The sequence below is a fragment of the Gallus gallus genome, chromosome 20, assembly GCF_016699485.2.
Source record: "Gallus gallus isolate bGalGal1 chromosome 20, bGalGal1.mat.broiler.GRCg7b, whole genome shotgun sequence".
NCBI classification, from domain to species: domain Eukaryota; kingdom Metazoa; phylum Chordata; class Aves; order Galliformes; family Phasianidae; genus Gallus; species Gallus gallus.
Genome location: NC_052551.1, coordinates 6,653,904 through 6,675,177, shown reverse-complemented (window position 1 = coordinate 6,675,177; position 21,274 = coordinate 6,653,904). Strand labels below are relative to the sequence as shown.

The 21,274-nt window shown below is 41.1% G+C and overlaps 1 protein-coding gene across 6 annotated transcripts in view; it reads left to right on the top strand.

Annotated features, from left to right (window-relative positions):
* PREX1 (phosphatidylinositol-3,4,5-trisphosphate dependent Rac exchange factor 1) overlaps window positions 1–21,274 on the top strand; it is a 152,707-nt gene that overhangs the window by 7,647 nt on the left and 123,786 nt on the right. The gene's annotated exons all lie outside the window — the stretch shown is intronic.

Genomic DNA, 21,274 nt, shown 5'->3' with positions numbered 1-21,274 from the left:
TTTGAACTCTTTTCCCACAAACTATTTAATTTTACCTCAGATAATTTGTGCTGTTTGGATTCTTTACTAATCTATATATTTCTCAGACTCTAGTACTCAAAAAATGGGTACAAGACACAAGTCTCTAGCTGTGTTGAATTCTTGTATTTTCTACAGGAGTATTATTATAACACAGCAGCATTAAGGAAGGTTTGCCTCAATTTGTACTTGTATCTGAGAACAATACCTTGATCATACCAGTGACAGCAGCCACGTGTCTGCACAGAGGATATACGGGACCAGCTTGTTATTTAGACTTCTGGGATGTATTCTGGAAAGGCAACACAGTGCCTTCTTATGGGGAAGAGAGTGATGTCCTGAAGCCTGCTTCCCTCTCCTCAGATCAGATACCCTTCCCAGAGGCTTCCTGCTCTGGAAGAGTATCTGAGGCTTGAAAAAAGAGCAACTTCCCAAGTGCTCTGTCTGCCTGAAGGCATCCAGATGAGTCCATGCAAGATGAAGCTGTTAACAAATTACTTGTTTCTGTTGCCTGCTTATTGTTTCTTTTAGGCATTTGCAAGAAAATGTAGGGGAGTATATAAGCATTTCCCTATTTCCAGATGCAAAATCACTTTTCTTCCTTTTCTGTTTCCTTTCTCTCTCTTTTTTTTTTCTTTCCAGCCTCAAATTGAATCCTCAACTTGCAATGAGTGTTTTCTTGATAAAGATCTTGCAGTGCTGTAGTGGGTTTTAAGACATAAACTGCTGTGTAAGTTCTGATTTAGGTGAAGCTTGAACTCTCTGTGCATGGCAGTCTACTCTGGTGGTTGACAGAGAGAGTACTGCTGACCCACATCTGCAAAGCAGATCCTTCATTAACAGCAAAGACTACCATTATTCTTATTATATTAATATTTGCTTTAAGACAGGCTTTAGTGACAAAGCCTTGCAGAAACCTAATTTGATCTCTTGGACCTTGTTGGACCAGGCCTCTCCAGTGGCAGAGACTTTCAAATCTACACTTAATCTTCTTGCTTGAAGCTCTTGAAATTAGGAAATGGAAAGAAATCTTGTGAACTTCACTACCTTGTGAAGATTTTTCATTTGCAAGTAGCAATTGTCATGCTTACAGAACTCTGTCTTGTGCATCAAATCTTTGAAATTGTTCTCAATGTTTGTCCCTCCTAGTTTTTTGACTCCACGGCAAGACTCCTTTGGAGGAGTCTTTCGGCCAGATCCGTTTGTTTTGTGCTTTAGATGATGTGGTGAAAGAATGCATAGTTAATTCATAGTTAATGCTCTTGTTTATTCCTATCCTCTTGGTATTGTGATGGGATTCTTAATTCAAATTTACAGAGCAGTATTTCCATTAAATGCCCTGTATTGACAGATGATTTCTTGATTAATGCAATCAGTACAGTGGTACAGTTTCAGAGTGCGTGAAGGCTGTTTGAATTAAGGACATAAGCAGCGGGGGTTCTACTTGTGATGGCACAGGATGGCTGCTATTTCTTCCTCTGGGGTGACTTTGATTCGTTCCCCTTCCTTCCTCGTTCTTCTCTTTTCATTTCTGTCTCAATATTTTACATTTTGTTTTCAACTTGTGTCGAAGCAACCAGTCCTGTTTTTTCAAAGGATGGAATGGAAACACCATTATCTTATCTATTTGGAAGAGTTCCCATTTTGCAGTGGGAATGATTGCAGCATTCTCAGCCTTTAACAGCTAAAGTCAATTAAAAAACACCACAAAACAAAACTTGAAATGTGCAACAATGCCACTTTTTAATCAGCTACAGTCTTCATTGTGGTATAATGCGTTTCATGCAGAGCTATCTCATACAAAGTCTGAATGCCACCTTTTACTTTTGTGCTGAATCTAACTGAGGTTTGGAATGGGGATTACACCTAGAGTCTGCGTAAGACCTGAGGAAGATCTTGGACTTAAATGTTGTTGCAGATGAAGACTATTGCTTGATTGTTTAGCCTAGCCAAGCCTGATTCTGCACAGATAGTTGAGTCAAGCTGCAGTCGACATTCAGATCTTCAGTAAACCTGTGCTGGGACAGACCCTCAGGGTGGATATCTGAACTAAAATGCCTGGCTCCCTTCTTTGCCCTACTGTTGAAGCCACTCATCTTAAGAGGCCTCAGCTCCCTTTGAACTGTGTATCTCAAGACTAGGGTAAGAGAAAACAGTTCTGTGGGGAGAAAACGGTTCCTTCCCTCTTCCTAATGAGCCCTCCTCCTTAGAAGAATAACTGATTGCTTACACAGCTGATAGCCATATGTCAAGTCACAAGACAGTAATTGCCCAAAACTGAACGGAGCTCTGATAGGACCCTGCAAACCTAATGGCAGAAAGGCAGATATTGGCCATTCCTGGCAACTTGATGCCGATGTGCTGCTAGCACAAGGACTTGCCACAGACTGGACAGCAGTGCGACCCCCAATGGTTCTGGCATCATAGGCACTTTATTGTCATACACTGCTGGGTTGCAGAGAGGGTGATTATTTAAAGATTAGGGGATTACTTGGATGATGGGACAGTAGATCTGAGTTCAAAGAAATTTTATGTTCATGTATGGATATTGGGTCAATCTCACTGTTATTGCCATTGCTATCACTATTTTATAAAAGAATATCAGCCATACAAACAACACCTGGCTGCAAGCCAGCTGACATCTTGTGATTTATTTGAGTAAGTTTTCTGAGCACTTCATTCCGACTTTCACTTTTTACTTCTGGTTTTGCTTGTGGTCAGTTCTTGTGTCAGCAGGTTAATTTGTTGATTTCCAAACAGTTTAGCTCCTGTAAAGTGAGGAGACTTTTTTTTTTTTTACATTAATGCTGTCTTTTAGTCATTAAAAACATTCAGATATGCTAGCTGTCATTCAGTTGGCTCAGTAATACTTTCAGTTAAAAATAATAACTTTATAAAAAGAGCAAGCAATCTAGTAGGCATGTTACTGATTATATGTTCCCTGTGGATTCATTAGTTATATAGTTGCCAGTGCTTAGGAGTTACAGCCAACCTTTTCAGGGCTCCTTTGAGTATATATTGGGAAGTAGTTGTCTGTGTGTTTTGGGTGTGAAACTCGATGTGACTGTCTGGGACTTGCCCAAATCAAGTTGCTGATTTAGTTGTGATGTCGCTGCCAGTGATACCAACCACATGTCCTTTCTGATGTGTGGGCAAACACTGATTGCTGGAAGGTCATTCTGCTCATGCCTCCCCTGAGAGGGCCACTTGTGAAGGGAGAGGCCAGCGCAGCCCTTTACAGCTGCTGCCCCTGACTGCTGAGATTGTCACCAAGGAGTGGTGCGTGCCTTTGTGGTGTGAACAACTTAAGAAGCAGCTTTGAACTTGTGAGACCCATTTTACACCGGAACTGCTGGATGGCTGTCAGATGTTAACCACTTCTGTACTTGATAAAGTGGGCTTAGATTTAATTTAAAAACAATTTTTTAAAAAGTGTAATGACATCATCCTCACCTCCTTATACATTTGCTTGTCTACAGAAAATCACTTAAGTGATAACACTTCTTCTGTCTTGGAAGTTTTGTCTGCTCTTGTGCCTGTCATCCTGGTATGAGTAACTTGGAACAACCCATCATAGGATTCATGAGGGAAATATGCGTCAAGAGAGAGAAATCATTAAAGGTTTCATTCAGGGATTATTTTGGAGGCTGAGGAGACAATGAGAAGAGTTCCCCGATATTCAAAGTGTGGTGTGTAACTGGCAGAGGGCCTTGGTTTGGGGACAGATGCCTGATAAGAATTTGCATTTTAGTGAGCTCTTATCTGAGATAGGTGGGCGGACTTTAGCTACAGAGACTTTGCTGTGGTCTCAAGGGACTTTCTGTCTAATCTGACAACTGCTTTGAATTCATCACCTTGCAGGGAGCCATTTGCTGTTAACCTCGTCTCTATGTGGCTAAGGAAGCCCCTTTCATTTTGTTTGAAGGGGCAGTAACAGAAGGCTGTAAAACTTCTGACCTGACGAAATGTTTTGGACCCTTGAAACCTGATTCTTAGGCAGAATCTGGATTGTTGTGGGAACAGTGGGGAAGCGTGACGTGGATATATATCAGTGGGCTGTGGACTATTTCATATGTAGGTCACAGCGGGGGAAGATATGGAGGCATAACTTTATCTTGATCTCGTTAGAACTGATCGGTGGTTAATGCCTCACATTGTGAAGCAAGAGACTCAGGCTACAGATATAGTAAACAAAGCAGTGCCAGGCTTCATCCTTGTGGCCCTGAGGCCGGCTGTGTGTGTCTGGTCTGGTCCCGTCTGACTGAGTTCTGCTCTTCTCAAAGTAGGATGGCTGCATTTACAGTGCCCGCTGGGAGCTGCCCATCCCAGTGCTGGCACTGTGCCTGGGAATTGTTTGGGAGAGCATCAGTGGTGGGCCCACGGGGTGCCAGGCACTTCTCTAACATTCTTCTAACAGTATTCCAAGGCTCAGGCCAGGGTTCCAGCACTGTTAGCTTTAGGATAGATGTAGCTCGAGCTCCCACCCTAGTCTGTGGCACAGCGCTGGGGTAGAACAGTGGTGCCTGTGGCAAGTGCTCTGTTGTTACATGGAAGTTCTAGTTGCCAGGCCAGAAGTGTTGGAAATCCATTCTGCCAGCCCTCCTTAGCTAGTTTCTGTCACTACTGACTGTTGCAGTCATAGCCTGGTGTCTTTTGTTTTCTTGGTCCGTGGAGGATGGAACAGAAGAAATGTGGCCTGAATGGGTGAGGGCTGCTTCAGGGCAGTGCAAAGGGGAACCAGACAACAATTACCTAATTCTGAGTGTCATTACTGACATTTGTGAGCTGAGACTGAAAGCACATTGGTCCCTCACACGAAGTGCTGTTTGCTCATTTCTGTTTTAGTTGGTTCCCTTTTTACTGTGGAAAATCGGAGGCTTCAAATGATAGTCACTGGACATTTGCATATTAGTTTTATTGCCTTCTGTCCATCTGGATGCTGGTGATTCTGTCCTGTCTCTGTCCTCTTGTGGCACTGTGCTCGGAAATCAGCTCAGATAGGAAGCAGTTGTTTGTGAGGAGAGAATGTTCACAAGACACAGAAAAAAAAGGAAGAACAGCAGGGGAAGATTTCCAAAGAGAGCTGTAGAAGTGCATTAGCTATAAGCAGTCAGCTCTTAGAGGTACCACCCCTCAGTAGGAAAAGAAGTAATGAATATTGGAAAGAAACTTGTTCCCAGAATTTTGTTACTTTGTCATCTCTTAAAGCACTGTGTGTGCCAATATCCCTGCTGCAAATCAGTGTCTCCTTCTTTGCACTGTCACAAATGTTTTGTTCACATGTGTGTGGGAGAAGTTCTGAGAACTTGGTGAGCAAATAATGATTTGGGGGCTGTTTGAGCCAAAGGTGATTTCTTTGATAGAAATAGTTGAAAGGTGAGATTTGCCAGTTATGTTACTTACACAAGACAAAAGTACCATTAAATGGTGCAAGGTACACAAAATCCAGAGTATTTGGTGCTGTGGTATTTTTTTTGTTTGCTGGATTTTTACTGAGCCAGACTTCCATCTTTGCTGTGTCTGAATTTCTAGTATTTTGTATCCAGACTTCTGGCCTTCACATTGCACCCAGATTCTTGGTTTACTATTACCTTGTTTTGCAGTGGGTTGCAAAGCCTTTGCCCAAGGACAGATAATCTTACTATATATATATTTTTTTCTTCTGTGCATTCCCCCTTCTCTGTTCAGCACTTAGAAGTAGTATTTGCCAAAGTACATTTCTGAGTTAGGAAGCAGGAGGAAAAACATTTAGAAACAAACATGAACCAATACACTTAATATGTAGTGAATCCTTTTGAACTAAATGCAACTGAAATGGGTATTAGTTCTGAATGAATGGAAGAAGTCAAAAATGACAGCAGTACTTCTGGTATTTGAGGAGTTCAATGCAGACACGCTACATGACTTCGTAGTCCTTCAGTATTTGCCAACCATGAAGTTTCAGTGAATAAGCCAGCTTTGGGCAGTTCCCGTTACTATAAATTAAAATTTGTGTACAGTTTTTCTTATTACTTTAGTTTCTGGTCTTGGTTGGATTTGTGTTTTTTGTATGGTTGCCAAAAGAGGCAAGACTTTCTTATTTACTTGGTCAGCAAAACATTCCCTGAAGAAACACATGTTTTTGTCTCTTATTTGACTATTAAGCCTCTCTTGCCTTAAATATTTGATGTACTCTTCTGTGTCTCAATTGTAACATGGGGAACAGTTTAAGCTGGTGAAACTTCACCTAGTACATGGACTTGTTGAAGTGTGCTGGGAATTTTCTCTAGTTACACTGAGTAGCAGAGGAAAAGAAAAAAAGAAAGAATAGTCTAGGACAATATTCTGTGTTATATTTTGTCTGGTAGAGCATCTTTTGAGGATTCTGCTGTCTGCGTGCTTCATCCTGCAAGATATTGAAGCCAGGAGGAGCTGAGGAAGCCCAGCCTGTTCCAGCAGGTGCTTGCACCTTGCAGTATCAGCCTTTTGTGCATAGAATGTAAACATCACCAACAGTAAGGCACATCTGGGAAACTTCACCCTGACCTGTTTCCTTCTTCATTTAAAAACAGCTTAATATGCATCTTGACATAAAATAAAGCCAAAAAGAACAGCCAAGCCTTTGATTGGTTTTGTCCATTATACTGTGTATGCAGCATATATGTATGTATATAACATAGGAAATCCTTTTGCACAGTAGAGGTGAATATATCTCTCTTGAGCAGTTGCACAAGAAAAGCCACAATATTTGGAAAGTAAAGTATGAATCAAAATTTTACAGCACAAAACCAGAGGAACTGAAATTTGCAATCAGCAAGCAAGAATTAAAAGTGCAGAGGCAGCAGTTGCTGTGTCCAGGTGGTGTGTGTTTGGAGGCGAGGCTGCATGACACAAGTTCTCTTTTAATGTGGTTCTGGGTGAGCTGCCGGGGCAGCATGGTATCAAAAAACAGCTTAACCCAGTGGAAAGAAAAGTCTCAGGCTGTTTTTTCTCTAGCTTTATAGAAGAAAATTTTGCTTTGAAGTGCATTAAGAATACAAATACTGGTCTGTGTTTATGCAACTCTTTTTCAGCTGTATTTTCTCAAAGTAGAAAACCGGTATTTAGCAGATGGGGAAACTGAGGCACAGCAAGACAAAATGTATGGTCCAAAGGTTGCAGAGGAAGTAACTAAGAGAGCCAGCAGCTGAATATCCTGTCTCCATTCCTTACCTCCATTAGGAAAAGACACAGAGCAATAGATATCACGGAAGCTATATGTCATCTTGAAAAAGTGCAGCAAGTTTTAATTTATTTAATTCCATCTTCTGGCAACCAGCTGACATGTCCTTGGCAGTTAATGCTCAATGAATTGGTGGTCATAGCTTGGTTCCAGGGGGACCGTTAGGTGTAACCAAAAGCGGTACTGACAGTCTCTATTCACAGACCAAAAATCAATGAGTACAGATGAGTGCTAGATGCAAGAGACTGTGCTAGGAGAGTTTTCCTGCTGTAGCCCTCTGATGAAAACATAAAGTGTTGAACGTAAGTCTCAGCTCTTCAGGAACTGCCCGTCAGCAGCTTCCCATTGCTCTCACTGAGAAATAAAAATGTAAATAAAGAAGCTACTTTTATGTCTTAGAATTACTCGGTGCCAGTTGTCTGAACAGTTGTGCTTATTCTAGAATCTCAACAAGTGCAAACACTCAGACATCTGGTTGTTTCACGCTTGCTTAGTCTGCTTGTGCGCATGTTAGCTGCTCATCTCAATGCTATGCAAAACTACTTTATTAAGCAGTTGGTGCAACACTGAGCTCTGTAATCAAGCCTATATTGAGCACAAAGGGTGTAAAAGAGAGAAGTGAAGTGAAAATGTCAGTGGTTTGAATGTACTGCTTATACTGTCCTTATGTTCACTGTGAAAGGCCAGCCTGTTCCGGGAAAGTACAACTGAGGCCAAACTGAATCTGAGGGGAGATTTGGAAAAAGTTGAGTTATAACTGTTACTGTATAGAACACTTCACTTGTGGCTTCCTTGTTCTTGATTTTGGTGGGGGACTGGAACTTAGGAGATACCACAGAAAGGAAGCCTCTTCTCATGCAGTTTTTAGCTCCAGGGTTTAGACTTTGAAATAAGAATTGAGTTAGTTGTTGAATCCTGAAACTCACTGCACAAACCCATATTTGGATGCAGGAGGGTGTACTTGGGTATATTTTGGGTCCCTGCACAGTTCTGATCTTACAAGGCTTCAGCTGTCTCCTTTTAGGTGGTTTTGAAAATTTATCTTCAGTCAATGCTCTTGTTGGGTGTTGTCCTAATTCTCCTTATTTTTACAAAGACTTTTGTTCACCAGCTCTGACTCAGTCAGAGACCACTGCTCCCTGGTTCAAACTAACACAGTGCCACAGGGAAAACAGTACTGTTATGCATCTCTGCACATCAAGATGCTTTTAAGTCTTTTGAATAATATATCAATGAGTTTTTGAGATTCCTGTTTATGAGAAGGAATTAGAGATACCTCTTTCCAAGGAGAGGAGAAAACATCATATTCTTAGTCTCTTTATCCCTATTGTTGGAGCTCATGAGTAATGCTGTTGCATGGCCCTAAGGAGATGGATAAACAAAGGGCCACTGGAACACAGCAGAACACAAAATTAATGTTGTGGATGCTTTAGGATTATAATTTTGGAATTTCCTGGTCATTGCAACCAATTGGAAATGCCAGGATATGCAATATACCGTTATCCTGGAATCCCTATTTCACATCATTATTTTACAGTACAGTAGACTGAAGCAGAACAAACTGGTAGACCAGCCATTTCACACTCTTTTCTACTGCTTAGGGCTTTGACTTACATTTGTGGGCACGTTTATATGGGGGTGACTGTGACAGTTATCACCACGGCCCATTCCATGAATTCCCATGGTATGAATGAATGTCAGAGATTTCCATCTTCAGTTTTTATAGTCTACAGGTCAATGTATAAATGTAGGTTTAAGTGCTGAGTTGTAGGAGACAGTGCTTTAGCAACAGATGCACATTCTGTGCAACCCTGTCTAAGCCAGGTGTAACCTTCAGGAGAAGAAGGAACAGAATAGAGGACAAAAATTACATCAGCCGTCTCATTTAAATTAGCTTGTAAATGTGAGTCACAGCCCTTATCCTACATGTGTATTAATTAGCATTTTATGGATATCAGTAGAGTCATATTCTGAGTTGCTGAGAATTAAAAAATTGTCTATTTTCCACATATACTCTAGATATAGTATACATTAGGAAAGTGTTGGAGACGATACGTAGGGTCTTTGAAACACAATACTTGCCAGCGTTTCTGCTGGAGAACTGAGCTGGTGCTGTATAAACCTGGCTGGCTCAGTGCAATGTATATATTGCTTTCGTTTGGACTCTGAGAGCAGTAGCTGTGAGGGCAGAAGAGCTCAGGCATGGTGTTTCTTTATGGCTGCTTGTGCGTAGACCAAGCTGGAGTGCCTCTTCCAGTGTTGCGCTGATGACCTGAGTCATCTACAATGAACCTCTGGCCATAAGAATAGAACTTGCTTTCTGGAAGAAGTATTAAATACGGATGATGTCTGAGTGACAGCTTCAAAGGAGGAAGAGAAACATGTGCTGTCTCAATCTGCTTCTGTTTTCTAGGCTTATGGGTTTTTGTTTGCTGTGTCAGCAAGTTTCAGCTAAGCTGGTGTAATTGGTCTGAGAGACTGAGACTTTTGGGTGAAATGGGAAGACTTTTTCTGGCAGATTTCAGCTGTGGCACTAGTGTCAAGTCTCACAATCTTTTCCTTGCAAAGCTTCTTATTTAGATATTTCTTACATGTCCATTCTAATGTGCATAAGTGTAATTTGGCTAAATGAATCAATTCCATCTTAATTCATTATTATATAAACATATTTTCTAAACTTTTAAGCCAGCTTAAAGTTTAAAAATAAGAAAAGATTTTCCCTGCAGTGACTCGAACCAGACCAGGTATAAGATGTGTAACCTACAGGAACATGTGGGAACATGGTACTTAGTTCTCAAACTTCCTTGTCTTTCTGGGGCAGTTCTGATGCTGCCTTTAGAAACTTCTGGATAGAATATGCAATGCCATTCACTGGGAATTTCCCTTAGTTTAAACACCCATCATCTTTTCCAGCATTAATTTAGTATGAGTCTTTGTAATGTCATGGTTCTGAGATGCCTCTCCAAAGGAATTATCTGCTTTGGAGTACCTCTAAGAAAAAGTTCAATGCTACATGATTACCTTAATAGCATCCTTCTGAAAACTGGGGAGTTTTCCTTTTTTTTCTTTGCCTGCTGATGCAGTCCTTTTGTCACTTTATCCTTTGTACTTCTTGGTGGGGTTATTCTGTTTGTAGCAGCAAGAGAGAAGGAAGGGATGATATTTATCAATTCCAGATTAATTTCAAATGTCAAGTTTTGACATGCAATGAAATCCTGTGGCATTTTCTCTTTTTTTTCTCTAGTCAGCACCAAAGGGTGATCTATATGAGATGTCCGGTGTTGGATGTGCCAGTATTTCATGCCCAGTGAAGAAGTTCTCATTGGTCTTAGGCAGGATGTAATTCAGGAGAGGGATGAAATGTCATTTCTCTGCATGTTCTGTCTCTGGTAGAGATATAGGGGATGGTTTTTATGAGACAGAATGATATAAAAGTTTTTCAGCTCAGAGACCATCAAGTAGAAAAGCTCTCATGGGTCCAGAACTTGAGAAAGTAGTGTTGTAAAGGTGTCCTATTTGAGAAAACTCTGAAAAGTTTTTAATTTCTAGCAAATTTTTAGAGCTAAAGGCAGGAATTTCCTGCCTTGGTATTTTTTCTTTTGTTGTTGTTGTTTTTAGTGTTACTTACATAAACCCTGCTTATTCCTGTGTTCATCTGTCTTCACTGTTCATTCACTAGTGTCTCTGGCACTGATTTTAACCCTTAAGGTGAGGAATAAAAGAGTGTGAACTGCTGAGAAGTATCTTTTTTTCTTCTGTAAAGGTCTCAGTATTTATGTTTAAAAGGGGAACATGTACCAAAGGCTATAAGGAAGATGGCAACAGAGCAGATTAGAAAAGTAAGATCTTTAAAATATATTTCAGATTCAGCCGTAGTCTGTATATGTGTGTCTGTATATGTGTGCAAACTGACTTTTGCAGGCAGTGTTACCAAAGCAGGAATGGTGATATTTAAAAAAAATTTCTGAAGTGCTTTCCTTTGCAGTGAGTGGTGAGAACACAGCAGAAGGGGGAAGGGGTTCAAGTCGGCTTGTACCAGCACAAATAGGGGTGTCACATACAAACAGGCCCGCAAGGTGCGGGGGGGAGGTGCTTACCCAGTAAACGGCCCAGAATGAGTAAAAGATGAGGCTTAGGAAGAGTACCTAAGTGTCTTTTTGCCAGTAAACTGCTGCTAGGTTGGAGCAGTTTCAATTTTAACACCACAAAATAATAGTTTGTTTTCTGTTTCTAGAGCTTATGTTAGAATAGTTCCTCCTACACCATATATATACTTTCTCCAATTATTAATGTGGTGTACCTTCTAGACTGTGATGACATTCTGGGATTCATGCTTGTTGGTAATGAATTCCTGGCTATTACTGATGCAAATGGAATCTTGATGAGTTTACAGAGCAGTCATATCTCCAAGTGCATAACGCAGTGATGTGTGGTACCAACTGTTAAAGCATGCATGAGCTGGAAATCTTTATAGAGTCTGCAGCACACATTATGGAGGATATTCATGCGTAAGGAGAGTGATGCTAAATATTAGATGATGCTGCTCATCTTCAGTAGCTCACTGCTCCCAGCAGAGCCAAGAGTAGACACAGAAAGGCACAGGCATACCCAGGAAAGCAGGAAGAAGAAGGAATTATTGAGGAGAGAAGAAAGGCTGTGTAATCCAATCAGTAGACTCCAGGAATTGAGATTTGCTGCTTTTTATAAAAGCAAAAGAAGTGCTTATTAGCATGTGAAAAAACTGAAATGTCATTTGTCTTACTTATTTCTTTATATCCTTTCCTGTATGCAAACCAAAGTTGTATACAATAGCATGGCCCATATGAATTTCCGTTTGGATTTGTCACCTAGAATGTACTGCTTGGACACTGTGCTCAGGCAGATGCAGTCTTGGCTCTGCTGCTTAGAAAATGAGCATGATGATCATAGCATTTGCAGAATAAACAGCTGAATACTGTCATCTGTTTTTTGTTTATCTGCATTTGTGGCAGACATAATCATCATATACAAGAACGGGGAAGGCTGCGGAAGACAGTGCAGACGCGGGAAACAGAGTAATCAGCTATAAAGCAAGAACAGCTAAATCCTGGAAAGTTCTTTTGCTTAACTTAATGCTTAACTTTTATCTTGCTGTTCAGGCACAAGTACTAAATTCTCATACTTGTACAGCTAAAACACAAAGAATTCCTAAATTCTTAATTCAATTATTGAAGTTCTCTGATTAACAGAGTGATGTCTCCTTTTGTGTCCTAGCTTCACAAATCGTTGTGATCCAGCAGAGAAATACAGGAATGTTCCAAAGCATAAACTTGAATGAATTTGAACTGGTCAGATTGAAAAATGGAAGTCCAACAGAGCTCATTGAGTCTTCAAAGTGTATAAAAGAAAAAGTGTTGCTCAGTTGAAGGGAATATAATCTTTTGTGCATCTATTTGTTGATAGCAGTGGTTTAAAGTGCAGCAGCTGAAATACAGATTAAAGAACTGAGGAGATAGTTTCTAAAAGTCAGGCTAGTGAAGTAGCAAAATAGATAGAAAGGGAATGTTGTTAAGTGTCCAAAACTAATTACTGAGAATGAACTAGGCAGACTGCTGATGGAAGTGTAATAGATACTGTGCTCCTGCTTTGGGGTAGGGTTAGGGTGGCATTTTGGTCGCTTCTAGTCTTGTTTTCCTCCCTTTGATTTTTAAACAGTGGAGAGGAATAGGTCAAATGCATTTATTTATTACTTTTAGGCAGTTTCACTTTCTGACTGTTTTATCTTGCCTTACTGTATGTATTCATAACCCTTACCATATGTTTTCATGGGAAATTGTGAAGGCTCTTTAATCCACCTGCAGGAACAGTTAAGGGCTTTAGCCCCACGTGCCTCTTTGGTGCCTTGAGCTAAGCTGCCTGATGAGTTCAGGAGTAGCTCTCACAAACTTGCTAAGCAGTGGTAACCAATTGGTAGGGGTTCAGTTCTCTCCTGCCTGTTTCAGTTTTGTTCCTCACTTGTTTGTTCCAAACCTACCATTTCAGGTTGCTACCAGCACAGTTCTTTGAAAGCAGAGGTGGCTTGTGTTACCAGAGATTTGCAACTAGCATTCAGTTAAGTGGTGTTCCTTCTGTTCAGTAGTTAGACCACTTGAGATCGTGTTTTGTTCTTATGGCGTTTAGTGCTTAGCTTAATGGCTGCTTGCATTTAGCTACCAAGGCACCTAAAAGAGAAAATTATTTGTGCATCTATCTTTCATCACACTTAGTCATTCCAAGGCAGACTATGCAAGCACCTTGCAAATATTCTCATTTAATACATGGGAAGAGCCCTGAAAAAATGTGGAAAGATGTTCTGAGTCAAGTGCTTACAGCAGAATCTCCATCTCTGGTTGTTTGATTCCTGATATGTTCATGGAAATAGAACTTTGTATGTTTTTGTAAGTAAGCAAAATCATCGAATTCCGTTAAGGAATTTTCTCTTCAAACTGGGACAATGTGCAAATTTCTGGCTAGTCACTTAGATGAAAAGAATAACAACACGTTGTGTTTGCCTGAAATCTCAGAGTTATATATCACTGGACCATTTTCAATTGAACCTCCAAAACCTTTTAAATCCTTCTGGAGGATCTAGATGTTGTGGGGTCAGCTTTCCCTACATACTTGTCTTTGTTCTCTGCTCAGAGGAGCACCGTAACAGGATGGAGGTTTGCTGTATGAACAAGAGAATTTTGCCTACTGTTCATAAGTTACAATTTGGCTTCAGAACATGGCTGGCCTCACCTTCTTTCAGTGTTCTTGGCATCCATCTGTCTCATTTCCAGTCATCTTTGTCCTGGCTGGTTCCATTTTGCTGTGAAGTGGCTTCCTTGCACCACTTCCTTAGTGGTACAGCTGTGTTTTTTGTTCCTGTAGACAGTATTTTCCCCTTAGCACTCTTGCCTTTCAGCCTGATATTCCCACACTTTATAAATACGCTTGCAGTGGTGCCATAAGTTGTCCCTCCTTATTTATGGATAGAGTTGCAAATTTGATCCAGATGGTGCTGTTTTCTAAAGTCTGCTTCTGAAATCTGTTTGCAGGATAAGATCTGCTTGAGCATATGCCCAATCAGCTGTTTTTAGGAGATCTCCTTTCAGGACTCCCAGTGATTTTTGCTGTACCCATGTTGTGATTCCTTACATGCCTTGAGTCAGCGGGATTGCATCCTTTTTGTTTGCTGCAGCAGCCCAGGCAGACTCTAAAAGCTGCTTAGATTTAATTGTTATTTTGACATAATCATTTCCGAGAGACTGTGCTCTTTGAGCTTAATGAGAACAAAATATTATTTTATGATACGTAGTAAAATGATAATTAATTATACTATTAGTAATAATTACTAGCTTTGTACTGAAAGATGTTTGACAGTAGCTCTGACTAGAATAAGGAATATAATTTCTCAGAATGCGTAGCAGGATGCCAGCTACATTTAGTGGCAGTGTGCCGACTGTGTGTTTGTTCAGCCCAAGACCACTCTGTTTGCACACTGTCTTTCTTGTGGACTTTACCTCATATCATTCATGTTGCCTCTTCTCCCTCTTTCTCTCTTTATGTGATTATGTTCTTTTGTTGTGAAAACTGGAAGAATATCACCTTCAGGGTGGGCCAGAGCAAGTTTTCTCAGGCACACGAATCATCACAGAAGGTCTTGAGGAGGTTTGTTTTACAAGGTTGAATCTGTGGAGAGCAGAATAAGAAAGCACAGTTCTACAGCACAGGTCTGTAATGAAGTCAGGTGAAGCCTGGGCTTCAGTCAGATTCAGTTCAGCTTGTGGAATGAAATGTACAAGAACCTGTCAGAAGCAAGTTTGCTTCTTTATGAGCATAACACCATTGTCCTGAGATTTCAAATCACACTGAGTGTGTTGCAAAAAAGACTTGCAAAACTGAGATCTTTCATTGCTGCCTTCCACAAATTGAGAGCCGGGGATCTTAGCAAAACCTGCTTTGGAGCGTTAGTGTCACCCTGCACAAAACATGTGGGACAGTGACCTAAAGCCTCTTCCAGGTTGGCTGTTGACAACTGCCTTTTTTCATATGTAGAACTGTTGAGGCAACTCTTCGGGTGAGTTTTCTAATTCCATGTCAATATTGGCTCAAGCAACTACATTAAAGATATGGACAACTGTTTTCTCACAGCAGAACACTCAGTATTGTACTGACCCTTGCTGAGAAGGCCTCCTCTCTTCTGCACTGCTTTACAACTGATCAAAATAAAGCATAAAAATAAAAGCTTTTCTGACTGTGTCCTCAAATGAGATTGTTAACCAGACTTAGTCATAGCTCTTTTCATTTTTATTTCTGTTGCCAGGGAAGTCGTATGTAGTTTCCACATGTGGTACCTTCCCTTTCTGAGATGCTGGGGGAAGGACTGAGCTGCTGGAGTCTGGGGGATGAGAAAGGCAGATAGAAGGGAATCAGTCAGAGTTTGCCAGTGGCACAAATGATGTGAAAGAATAAGTTGTCTTAATTCCATAGTTTTGCAGATATTTCTTTCAGGTCGTTCAGAAACCAAGAATGAATTCCCTTCCTCACACAAAGCTTTTTTCTTTTTAAATATTTTTGTGTGTGTTGAAGGAATACTGTGAGTAGTACTTTTCCTGATTGCTGTTTGAGCTTCTGTAGATCCAGCGTTATTGGTGGGAAAAGTGTCTATTCCAGGTTTAACAGAGAGCTTACATTGGGTGACCATACCAAACGCTGGCAGTTGATGGTTAGGTATCCCTTCTAATCCTTGATCCTACAGTGATGTATCCTCTGATGTTTAGCGGAAACAAGAGTCTAGAGTTTCTGATGCTGGCAGCTAGTCTGGGCATTCTGATCTCACAGAGGTCAAAAGTTTTGTTACTTGTGGGCTGTAAGTTACACATGCAGGTTCTCTTCCTGCTCTTGCAGTGGATCAGTAGATGGATTAAACCAGGAAACTTGCAGGAGGTGTAAGTACTTGCATGTGTCAAACAGGACATTAACTGTTATACAGAGTGGTTAGGAAGAGCACTTAGTTATTAACTGTAATATACTTCTATATCTTTGAAAGTCCGGCAGGAGGATGAGTTGTAACATTAGTGGTATGATTTTTATGAGCCTGAGGTGTAGTGAACAAAGATCATCCTGTGCAGAATGACAGTGAGAAAGAGCAGTATAATGATAAAATCCATGTATACCATAAAGTTGCCTTTTTTGTGTTCCTAGGTGAATTCTTTGCTAAGGGCATCAATTTCTGCATAAACCATGTCCTTGTAGCTGGTGGGAGAGCTTAAAATGGGACATGGAAGAAAGGTAAAATTATGGTGAACATATGGCACAATTAACTAATCAGATCTGTAGATTTGTGTCAGGTTTCACTAGACATTAGTTGTTGTTTGACTGTGGCATTTGCTTTTGGCACCAGATTTTCTCTTTTTGATGCAGCAGGTAAAAGGAGTTGAGTCCACCATGTGCTCAGGGTCCTGTCACACTGACACCTGTTGCAGTGTTTAGTTCCTCTCTTCTTTTTTTTTTTTTAACACCACGGACTGATGTTAAACCAGCCTTATGCACTGAGAGTTGCATCACTGTATCCACAGTTCAGATCTCAATGAGGCAACAGGTGTACATTGTTCATCTTTTTTCTTCTTACCCTCTTCAGTGACTCCGCATATGTTAGACATATACATGTAGGGAATGTGTTTGTTGCCCTTCTTTTTGCTCCTCCATAGTTCTCTATTTAAAAAGTTGCAGCTTATGTATTTTCCTTTGAAACTTACTGTACAGCACAAAGGCTATCTCACCTTTGCAGACACAGATGCGCTATTCGGGTGTACTAACATAAAGCACTCTGCCCACATGTTCAGCATGAAGAGCAGCAGTGGGTTTTGATGTGCTCTGCCACAGCTTTTGCTCCAGAAAGGGAATTCCTGGGGAAGCCTGAGAGCTCGTTTGGGAACAGGTGTGGGTGCTCAGGAGCTCTGCCTTCCCTTCTCTACATATCATCTGAGTAGCATGAATTTGATTTATAGGGTAAGACAGAAAGAAATGTAGGTTGGGAAAGTGAATGGGAAAAGCAAAACTGGAGAGGAGAGAGGGGGAGGGGAGGGGAGAAATGGCCAAGTGAAAGGGAAACAGGGAGAGACAGACAAGACAGAGAAAGAACTGTTTCCCCTTTTATGAGGAAAAGAAGCCTTCAAATCAAGATGACTTAGTTCAGCTGTGCAGGCTTCTTAATACCCATGAACTTGCAATTAAATGCGGAAGTGGCAGACAAGAGACAAGCTAAAAGAAGATATTGTTAAATACTCAGCACTGGATACAGGGGGAAACTCAGAGAAAGGACAGAGCCCAAGCCATGAATAAGCACTCAGTTTCCTGGGCTTTTGCTGCTGGTGGGAGGGGTGCTGGAGGTGCTGGAGGCCTCAGCCATTCAGAAACACTGCAGTGGCAGAGGGCCTTTGTCCTTCTCCCCTGGACGCTGCCACAAAGAGAGGTTTTATTCAGTTTCGCCGTGCTGAGTCGACAGGCCCCTTTCTGCTGAACCGAGGGTGTCTTCCCCAGGCCAGACTCTGAGAGCTTCTCACTGAGGCTCTGTGAACCTCGATTGTTGTTTGGCTTGGAAGCGCATTGTTTGCTGCTTGAATTTTTCTTGATGTTTTGCCTAGATAACCTCAATTGGTTCCTGCTCTGCTTTGAAAAATAAAACGTACTCAGTTTTTTCCTGGATTGCTTTAAAGTACTGAGACCCCAAAAGGAATTGGGACTGTTGCTTTGTGGACTGAGCAGGAAGCTCTCAAGTCTTCTTTGTTTTCTTTCAAGTTACAGGGTAAATCTCACCTGCCTTCCTGATGACAGCTTGCACGTAACTGTGCATTTTTCAAGTAGCATCTGCAGGCTGGTGAGAGGCTATCTCTACTTATTCCTGCTTATCTATTTTACCCCTTGCTTCTGTCCTGATAATGAACTTTTGTAGCTGAAAGATCAGTAAAAGCTTGTGAAGCATTTTGGGATTCTTTACACTGGAAGATGCTGCAGTTGTGTGAGGGACCTGGGAGCCAGCCTGACAGGGGAACTTTGGGGACACCCCAAAATGCTCTGTGACTATGGAGCAGATAGGCAAAGCACAAGATTTAACACACTTCTAATGCAAATGTATGCTAAAGGATGTGGTCTGATCCATTAGTCTGAGTACAGAAAACAGAGACCTATTTGTAGCTTTACCGTTATATAGATGTGCAATTTCCATCACTTCATTTATCTGCAACTGTAGTTTGCAGTGCAACTGTAACTGCACCACCGGGAGCCTAATCCTGGTGTGCTTTTATCCAGAACTTGTCCACATACACAAGTCAAATTTAAGAAATGATGCCAGTGAGAAGAATGTGTTGCCTCACTGAGGAAGACAGTGATCACAGGAATCTCTGTTCCTCCTTACTGCCTGCAAGTTGGAGGTTGGATGCATTTTGTGTACAGTGCTAAGCCTGTTATGTCTCTAAGTTGAACACTCAGAGATGGACCAAAATCCACCACTCATGCTTATAAGACTTTTTATTGCATTCAGCAGTCATTACTGAATGGGAGAACCTGATTTTTTGTTTTTGGTTGTTTTTTTTTTTTTTTTTTTTTTATTTGGAAGACTGGTGTGGTGAATAGTGATCACCACCTTCAGGTGTAAGAGGCCATGTTCTAGGAAAATGACTCTGGGTTACCTGCTAAGCATCAGCACAAGGCTGGGATCTTGCAAGTAGAAGCAAGTGATTTGCAATTTCTAAGACTTCAGCCCCAACTTAGTGCTTGCCATGGAGGCTTGTGTAAGAATAGATGAAGTTCCAGTGAAGGAGGTTGTTACTGAGGCTTGAAAGAAAATCCAGTGTGTTGTGCTAAAAAGGTCTGCTTCACATCTTTCAGGGAACTGTTGGATTCTCAGAAGTTGGATTTTCTGTCCTATAATGGAGAAATAGGACAAAGGTGCCACATTTGCCCCAATGAAAGCGTACATTTTGGGGGAATCAAAACTTATTTCATGAATCTGTGGTAAGCATCTGAGATGCTCATGTATTAAAGATGTTTCTGCAAACTAGGTTTTTGGGTTTTTTATTACTCAAAGGACTGAAGCTCTATTCAGATTATAGTACATGATTTAAACTGAAGTGTGTCTATTATTAATAGCGACTAAGATGTGCTCCAGCTTGGAGTCTGATTGACCTACTTTCATTTTCTACTTCACAGCATTGCAACTTCACACCAGTTTGCTTGAGCACATGAAGAAGTGCTGAGGGAAGCCCTTGAATGGGATGATTATTTTGATAGCCTTTATGTCTGGTACCCTGACAACATTCTGCCACTTTCTTTTTTACTCAGTTCTTCTCCAGAGGCTGTGTATGTTTTCTTTGTTCATTTGAAACTATTTAGAAGGTTATTTTACATCTTTCACTCTCAGAGGGCTGGATTCAAGAGGCTGACCTATGTTGATGCTGCTATGGAAGGGACAACGAGCAGTTTGTCCTGCTATCATTTTGCAGGGAAGGGATCCAGAAAGCTGCTGCAGAGCTAGTAGTTCTTTTTGTTATTGCAGTGCTGTGTGGATTAGGCATTGTTATAAAGGAGACATTTGGCTGCCTGATACCAGCTGTCTGCAAATTGTCTCTATGATGAAAATGTTAAATAACTCCATTGCGTTTATAACTTCTCCATTGGATATACTTGCTTTGGGTAACATACTGCACTGCATGCAATCAAGTATAGATCCCTATAGATTCCAGACATCTGGTAGAACCTGAACTGGATTTGATTCTGTGCCCAGCACACTTTGCCTCCCACATAATGCCTTCTCTCAATGCCAGAGGTTCACCCAGAGGTTTTAGCGGGCATGACAGAAAACGTATTGAATAAACCATGAAGTAATTGGAAGTCCGGGGATGATGTGCAGTCTTAAGCATAAGTACACCAAACTATTAAGTGTTTACTAATGAGAGATGACTACAGTCTGCTTTCTGCCCCTAGTTTGATGACTTGCCACCACCCATCAGGATTTATCATGTGTTTTGCAAGACCTGGTTGTACTCATAGCATTGGCAGCTGTTCTCAGTAAGCAGAAGAGAATCCTAGTTTGTTTTTGAAATAGCACTTTTCAAATTCTCTTGGTCATAAGTGAAAGTCTGAATACTTAATTTCTAAAGTTTGTTTGTTTATTTTTAAAGCAGAAAGCAATCTGCACTAATGCTAGGGTATATCCCAGAACCACATTTTGTATAAGTAAGTAGAAGAGTGAATTTCTGCTACAGTCTTCACAGAGCATTACTTTCTGCTTCATCACTTCATTTTTATGGGCTTCTTAAATATGTATACTGAGGTTTTGTCAGAGGTGAAAATGATGTACAGGTAAAGATGGATAGGCTAGGTTGAAACAGTTCTGTTGACCTGAGTCTGCTTGGAAGCTTTGACATGTAAGACCTGGGGACTTTGGACAATCCCATCTCCGTAACATTTCCAATTGCTCTTTCACAATGAAGCTGCTGTGTCTGAGTATGTGAGAGGGAGTAATCAGAAAGGCAAGTCTTGTTGGAACAGCAGCAGAGGGGAATAGTGGAAGTGGGGGAGGAGCCGAGGATGATCTGTAAGCCTGCTAGAATTCCCTTTCTTTAGGAACATGTGGTCTGTTGGGTAAAGATGCAGTTTGTGCCAGTCAAGTGTGCAGTGCAGTAGTCAGGAATGCAAGCTGCTCTTTAAAACATCTTTGTGCATCCTACCATGCATTCTCTCTCCCATCCTGAGGTGTTCAGCCAGGCACAAACAGATTGGCTTCAGTGCCATCCTAGCAGAACTTCAGCAGTTGAGGGCAGGATTCAACCACAAACGGTTCAGGTTTTGCACTGGGCAAGCAATGGAAGACAGACTTTTTTTTTGTTTGTTTGTTTGTTTTCTTTTCTTTGACTGGAGAAGCCCAATAAATTCATAATATTTCAGGTCTGCAAAAGAACCAGGTTGGTCATCAGAGAACAGGATGCGTCTTAAGGACACACTGTCAGTATACAATTACTGCTTGTAATGAACACTGAAACTTGGAGGGAA